This window comes from Cervus canadensis, chromosome 15, assembly GCF_019320065.1.
Source record: "Cervus canadensis isolate Bull #8, Minnesota chromosome 15, ASM1932006v1, whole genome shotgun sequence".
NCBI classification, from domain to species: domain Eukaryota; kingdom Metazoa; phylum Chordata; class Mammalia; order Artiodactyla; family Cervidae; genus Cervus; species Cervus canadensis.
In genome coordinates this window covers 64,232,153-64,239,788 of record NC_057400.1, presented here as the reverse complement: position 1 = coordinate 64,239,788, position 7,636 = coordinate 64,232,153, and the positions used below count along the sequence as shown (strand labels likewise).

Below are 7,636 nucleotides of genomic sequence, written 5' to 3'. Positions count from 1 at the left end.
CCTTTCATACTCGTCAGCATTTGCCTTACATATTGTGGTCCTCCTATGTTGGGTGCATATATATTTATAATTGTTATATCTTCTTCTTGGATTGATCCTTTGATCATTATGTAGTGTCCTTCTTTGTCTCTTTTCACAACCTTTATTTGAAAGTCTATTTTATGTGATATGAGTATTGCGACTCCTGCTTTCTTTTGGTCTCCATTTGCGTGAAATATTTTTTTCTAGCCCTTTACTTTCAGTCTGTATGTGTCCCTTGTTTTGAGGTGGGTCTCTTTTATACAGCATATATAGGGGTCTTATTTTTGTATCCATTCAGCCAGTCTTTGTCTTTTGGTTGGGTTGTAAATGGGTTTTAAATTCAACCCATTTACATTTAAGGTAATTATTGATAGGTATGGTCCCGTTGCCATTTACTTTGTTGTTTTGGGTTCATGTTTATACAACCTTTCTGTATTTCCTGTCTAGAGATGATCCTTTAGCATTTGTTGGAGAGCTGGTTTGGTGGTGCTGAATTCTCTCAGCTTTTGCTTGTCTGTAAAGCTTTTGAATTCTCCTTCATATCTGAATGAGATCCTTGCTGGGTACAGTAATCTGGGTTGTAGGTTATTCTCTTTCATTGCTTTAAGTATGTCCTGCCATTCCCTTCTGGCCTGAAGAGTTTCTATTGATAGATCAGCTGTTATCCTTATGGGAATCCCTTTGTGTGTTATTTGTTGTTTCTCCCTTGTTGCTTTTAATATTTATTCTAAAAATATGGAATGCTTCACGAATTTGTGTGTCATTCTTGTGCAGGGGCCATGCTCATCTTCTCTGTATCATTCCAATTTTAGTATATGTGCTGCCGAAGCGAGCACTTAACACTCATTTTTAAGTTGATCAAGATAAAGCTTCATAAAGGTCCTACACTATTACATAAAATTAAAATGTCTTGGGTACAGCAACAAACATTTGGCTTAGTATTGAAATTGTGCTGATAACCTTTACTAGTTTGAATTTTCAGCCCTTTATGTCTAAAATTCTGAGAATTAACTGCTATTACTGGTTCTGTAATTAATTCTAAATGGGGAAGATGTAGGAGGTAGATGATTTAAAGTTTCCTTTTAACTGAACACAGTCCTTTATTTGCCATAAATATGTTTCCTAAGTTTCAAGGCAAAAAAGGGTCTTGAACAAGAATTCTACTCTTTGATTAATTAGAACATTTAGTTGAGAGCTAGTTCCAAGAAAAAGTTCAGAGAGAATTTTATTTTTAGAGGACTCATCTCCCGTTAACAAGAATAATGAAATGAGTGAATCATATAAGGCAATTGGAGCCTGGTCCTGGCAATTATGCAGCCATTTACCCCTCAGTGACAACTTGGGAGCTAGAGTTTCAGCACATTCTGGGTGTTGATTTCCTACAGGGGCATGTTTATGTTTTAGATGAAGCACAGACTGCTTGGAAGGCTTCAGATGGTTCTATTGGGTTGAGGATTAATGAGGTTAAATTAACTCAGTCACTTAATGCACATTTTATTGAGGTTCAAGCTGTTCAGACTGTTGCTGTTAATATGAGTAACCCAGAATGTTGCCAGTTAAATGTAAGTTACACATCAGGGATGCCAGGGTCATTAGTGACAGAAAGAAAGCAATTTTATTTGGTCATGACATTTATCATAAAGGCATTCTCATGTTTACATACACACATATATATTTTAAATATTATGTAAAAGATATCTATAACTATCTTTAAAAACATAAGAATGCCTATGTGGTATATATGTGAAATATATATGTGTATGTATGCCTATATATATATATATATATATAATATATATTATATATTATATGTATATATAATATTTACTCCAAAAGTTGTTTATTTAGGGATATTGTTGTTACCTCAGATAGGATTATGACCTTATATTTAAATATTTTTGTGCTGATTTTTGAGAACAAATTGTTGACCTAAGAAAGAAAAGTGAAATGAGCAAAATTTCCTTCCCTCATCAGTTGTGCATATGAGGAACATCTTGGATAAATGTTTTGTTCTAACCCTATGATATCATCAACCTGAAAAGCTCCTATGTTGAGATGATTGAGTTAGATCCATGATGTAATGCCCGAGTATCTATTCATTCACTAATTTATTCAGTCATTGTTTTTTGACCATCTGATATATACTACCACTTACACTAATGCTGAGGATAGATAGTTCTAGCTCCCTTACATTTAGTATGTTTATTAGCTTCTTCACTTAAATATGCATATCTTATGTTATCAAGGGCTTTATGACTTCCTGTGGAGCTTTCACAGGTGTACTACTGGCTTTAAAATAATGATTTCTAGATGCTCATAAATTAAATAAGCCCCCCTAGGTAATGGAATCTAATATTCATGTAAATTGCTCCATTTTTACTCTAGACAACAAAGTAAGCTTAGAACAACATAAATGACAACACCCTCCTCTACCAAAGGGCCCCACACAGATGCTTTACTGTCTTTTTCTGCAAGTACTATAAAGCTCTCATAATATATAGAATTCCATGACTTATTCCACTTCCTATAGGCTGAGTTTTCACTTGAAATGTCTGTTTTACTCTCAGGACATGCATAAGGACATGGGAAAAATTAATCCAGGGTACATCTGTGGAAAAGAACACACACATGCACACCCTGAATAAAGAGTTCTTGGCAAGTCTCCAGGAGTCTAAGCACATACTTGCCTAGAAATACTGGTGCACCCTATGTTGCCACTTCTCTTTACCCCTGGCACAGCACTCCGCTGGTTTGGAAGCAGGGCTTTGGCATCCCTACTGAGAACAGGGCACTGAGAAGTGATTGCTAGAGGGAAGAACCATTAGAGTTGCCAGCCACCACTGCAGTTTTATTGTTCTTCTTTTCATTTTTATACTGCTATTTTCTGATCATTCTCCAGCTTAAAGGAACAAATAGTATTTATTTACTACAACAAATTCTTTTTAACTACCAAGTGTTTTGTAGGCTTTTTAACTTGACTCTGGCCCTTCAGATATTTGGGTGTGGGGAACAGAAGAAGGGCTCAAGGTCATATAAAATCATAGTGATACAAAGCTGTATTTAGTATCCTAGCCAAGACACACGTACGTCATGGCTCTGAGATTATAGGTACTCAGTGTATTTTAGTTTCTTTTTTGCTGGTCTTACATATCTGCATGGAGTAGGCTAGGTGTACATAGAACTTTGAAACAACCAGAGGTGTTTGTCTTTAACTTGGTTGGCTATCAGAAATTACTGAAATTCATTTCCCTAAGATAATAAAACCATTTGTATAAAAGGGAAATTTTGGAAATTAACTACTTTTATAAAGTATATGTGACATTATAGAAACCCAAATTTAAAATATGCCTGGAGGTGTTTAATACTGAGTTATTTTTTGGCACATCTATATGCCTAAACATGATGTACTCTGCATATAGGTTAAATCAGCAGGGTGACAATATATAGCCTTGATGGACTTCTTTCCCAATTTTGAACCAGTCTGTTGTTCCATGTCTGGTTCTAATTGTTGCTTCTTGACTTGCATACAGGTTTCTGAGAAGGCAGGTAAGGTGGTCTGGTATTCCCATCTCTTCAAGAATTTTCCAGTTTGTTGTGATCCACACAGTCAGAGGCTTTAATATAGTCAATGAAGCAGAAGTAGATGTTTTTCTGGAATTCTCTTGCTTTGTCTATGGTCCAACGGATGGTTGCACTTTGATCTCTGGTTCCTCTGCTTTTCTAAGTCCAGCTTGTGTGTCTGGAAGTTCTCGGTCCTTGTATTGTTGAAGCATGGAGAATTTTGAGCATTATTTTGCTAGCTTGTTAATTGAGTGCAATTGTGTGGTAGTTTGAACATTCTTTGGCTTTGCCTTTCTTTGGGATTGGAATGAAAGCTGACCTTATTCAGTCCGGAGGCCACTGCTGAGTTTTCCAAATTTGCGGGTGTATTGAGTGCTTTTTAACTTTTATGCAGAATACATCATGAGAAATGTTAGGCTGGATGAAGCCCAAGCTGGAATCAAGATTTCCAGAAGAAATATCAATAACCTCAGGTATGCAGATAACACCACCCTTACGGCCAAAAGTGAAGAGGAACTAAAGAGCCTTTTGATGAAGCTGAAAGACAAGAGTGAGAAAGCTGGCTTAAAACTCAACATTCAAAAACTAAGATCATGGCATCTGGTCCCATCACTTCATGGCAAATAAGTGAGGAAACAATGTAAACAATAACAGACTTTATTTTCTTGGGCTCCAAAATCACTGCAGCCTTGAAGTTAAAAGACACTTTATCCTGTGAAGAAAAGCTATGGCCAATCTAGACAGCATATTAAGAAGCAGAGACATTACTTTGTGGACAAAGGTCCGTCTAGTCAAGCTATGGTTTTTCCAGGAGTCATGTATGGATGTGAGAGTTGGACCATGAAGAAGGCTGAGCATCAAAGAATTGATGTTTTTGAACTGTGGTGTTGGAGAAGACTCTTGAGAGTCCCTTGGACTGCAAGGAGATCAAACCAGTCAATCCTAAAGGAAATCAACCCTGAATATTCATTGGAAGGACTGTTGCTGAAGTTGAAGCTCCAGTATTTTGACCACCTGATGCAAAGAGCTGATTCATTGGGAAATATTCTGATGCTGGGCAAGATTGAAAGCAGGAGGAGAAGGGGACGACAGAGGATGAGATGGTTGGATGGCATAAAACATCTATGAGTTTGAGCAAGCTCCAGGAGATGGTGAAGGACAGGGAAGCCTGACATGCTGTAGTCTCTGAGGTCACAGAGAGTCAGACATGACTGAGTGACTGAATAACAAAAATATGTCTAAATGGGTTGATTATTCATTAAAAATGAAAAAGATGCATTTTTTCAAGGTTGGGCATTAGAATTTTTTAAAACAACATATGCTATAAAGTTAAGATAAAAGAATTATAAAAGAAAAATGTCCAGAGATTGGTGAAAGTTGGACTTTCAGAATATGATAGAAGGAAATGAACAAGATAGAAATGCGCTGATATGGTCAGTTTTTAGAATAAAATACTAAAGCATTTAAAAAACATGACAGTGATAGACATGATATCTCTTCAGTATACTGAAATTAGTACTATAAAGAAATTTCAGACACATCGAGATCTGGGGAGAAGGTCAGCTGATTTATAAGCCTATTTTACCTTGACATGACAGAAATATCCTTTATTGTTTAATTCAGAGCTAAAATAAAGCTTTGAAAGAAATGGCACATTTTCTTTGATATCTCAGTATGCTTCCTATGAAAATATATCAATACAGGAATTAATTTTTCCCTTATCATATAAAAGACATTATATCTTATATGTATAGATATATATGTATCCTTGTCCTTTATTATTCAAGTAATATTTATGAGTTTATTATTTGTCTCATTGTAGGAGAGTTAAGGAATGAGATCAGGGGGTTTTGTTAAAAAATAATTTAATTGAAAAGAATAAAAGAGTATATGGAAAACAAACTTGGAAGAAGTAGAGTATCTGGAGTCAGTTAAGTCCAAAAACTTTGTGGCTTAGGTTTTCAGAATATATTACCTGTCTTCCACTTTGTTTCTCCAGCCTCCTCTTCTATATTATCTTGCTACAGTAAGCTGAATTGCTCATGTCAGTTATCATTAACACACAAGTGAAAAGAATTTGGCAAGAATTTCAGCTGATAATTTTTAGAGCTACAACTTAAGATCTGTGGTAAAATATTTGAAGGATGTATAGGACAACCTAAAGCTGAAAGCTAGTATATTCTAGTTTAGGTAGAATTGCCCTGTTATGTGCTGAGGTAATGCAAGACTATGAAGATAAATGTGTACTGTGTGTTTTCAGTAGACAGTCTGATGTGTTCTGCATTATGCAGTTGTATTGACAATAGAATCTTGGCACAATAAAGTCTAAACACAAGGGAGGGAAGTGATAATATACTAAATGCAAATCATAGACTGAAAACAAATTGTCTTGGTAGTTCTTTCTCCATATAATCTCGGATTTTTAGTTGATTTTGACACTCTATGGGTATACATTTTACAATAAGGTTTCAAATATCCATTATCTTTGTTTTTATCTCCTGTCCTCAAGAGTTAAAACTAAAATAAAATCATGTTATAAAAGAGAGCACAAGCTCAAGACTCTGGAGTATTAATCATGACACTGGTACTAAGAAATTAGTTAAGAGGAACAGAATAAAACCTCTAAAAATATGATTCAAATTTGGAACTTAAAATATCTTCAGAGTTTAATTCCTGTGTTCAGGAATGGTAAAATACCAGGTGTCAAAATGTAAATTTTTCTAGGCTGATTTACTTTGTTAGAGAAATGTTGAGTCATCATTTTCGTTCATTACTTTATTAATTAAACTGATAAATAAATATATTGAGTTCCTACTTTATGCCAGGCACTCTGCTAGGTCTTGGGGTAAGTAATAAATAATAAATAGTAAATAAGTTCCAAAACAGAAGTAGAGTCATGGGTGTAGAAAACAAACAGGATTACCAGGAGATAAAGGCAGGTGGATAAATTGGAAGATTGGGACTGACATATACACACTAATGTCTATAAAATAAATAACTAATAAGAATCTACTGTATACCACAAGGAACTCTATTCAATACTCTGTAATGGCCTATATTGGAAAAGGATCTCAAAAAGAATGGATATATGTGTATGTATAAATGATTCACTTTGCTGTATGCCTAAAACTAACACAACACTGTAAATTAACTTATACTCCAATAAAAATTTAAAACAATAGTAAGTAATAAGTAAAAGTATAAATGTGAGAATTTTTATGGATGAAAGATTGGAGGTATAGAGAGAGTGTGTAATAGAGGAAGTTGACTGATACTCTGTGCCGGGAAAATCTTCCCTAAGTATGTGACATTTGAGTTTCTGTTGAATGATAAATAAGAATCAACTGAGTGTACAGAGTCTTGGCTGAAGGAAATGCAGCATGCATTGTGGGTTAAGTTTTGTTTCCTAAAAGATATATGAAGTCCTCATTCCAGTATTTCATATAAGGACCTTTTTGGAAATAGGATCATTGCAGATACATTTAGTTGTTAAGATGGAGTCTTTCTGGAATAGGATGGGCCCTTAATCCAGTATTACTGATACCTGATTAAGAGGAGAAAGGACACAGAGACACAGACACATGAGGAAAAATGCTATGTGATGATGGAGGCAGAGACTGAAGTGCTGTAGTTGCAAACCAAGAAGAACCACAGCTCCTGGCAACCACCAGACTCTTCGAAGAGGCCAGAAAGAGTCTGTACTAATTTACAACTGCTTGGCTAGCTGAATTATTAATAACATCTACTTTCACTCTCAAAAGCACTCTGGTTTGCATGATTACTCTGGTTATAACTGACTAGTTGCTTCACTTAGAACTTGAAGGGGGAAAAATATGCCTCTTCTACCTAAAAATTATTTTGAGCTGAAGGTAATTAAGAAGTAGCGAATTCAGGAAAAGCTCTCTCCTCCTCCTTTTTTGCCTAAAGGTAGAATGAGTCTAGACATGTATCAGCCCAGATAGGTAGCAGAGGAGTCTGCAGACAAACCTTACTCCATCAGTTTCCTCTCTTACATTTATCTTGTCACAGTTTGCCACCCGTGGAAGCCTAAAAC

At 35.5% G+C, this 7,636-nt stretch overlaps 1 non-coding gene across 1 annotated transcript; it reads right to left on the bottom strand.

Moving 5' to 3' along the window:
• Window positions 1-750: 750 nt before the first annotated feature.
• LOC122454042 lies at window positions 751-857 on the bottom strand. Its single transcript, XR_006273264.1, has one exon. It is a non-coding gene; the product is annotated as a U6 spliceosomal RNA (small nuclear RNA).
• Window positions 858-7,636: the final 6,779 nt, after the last annotated feature.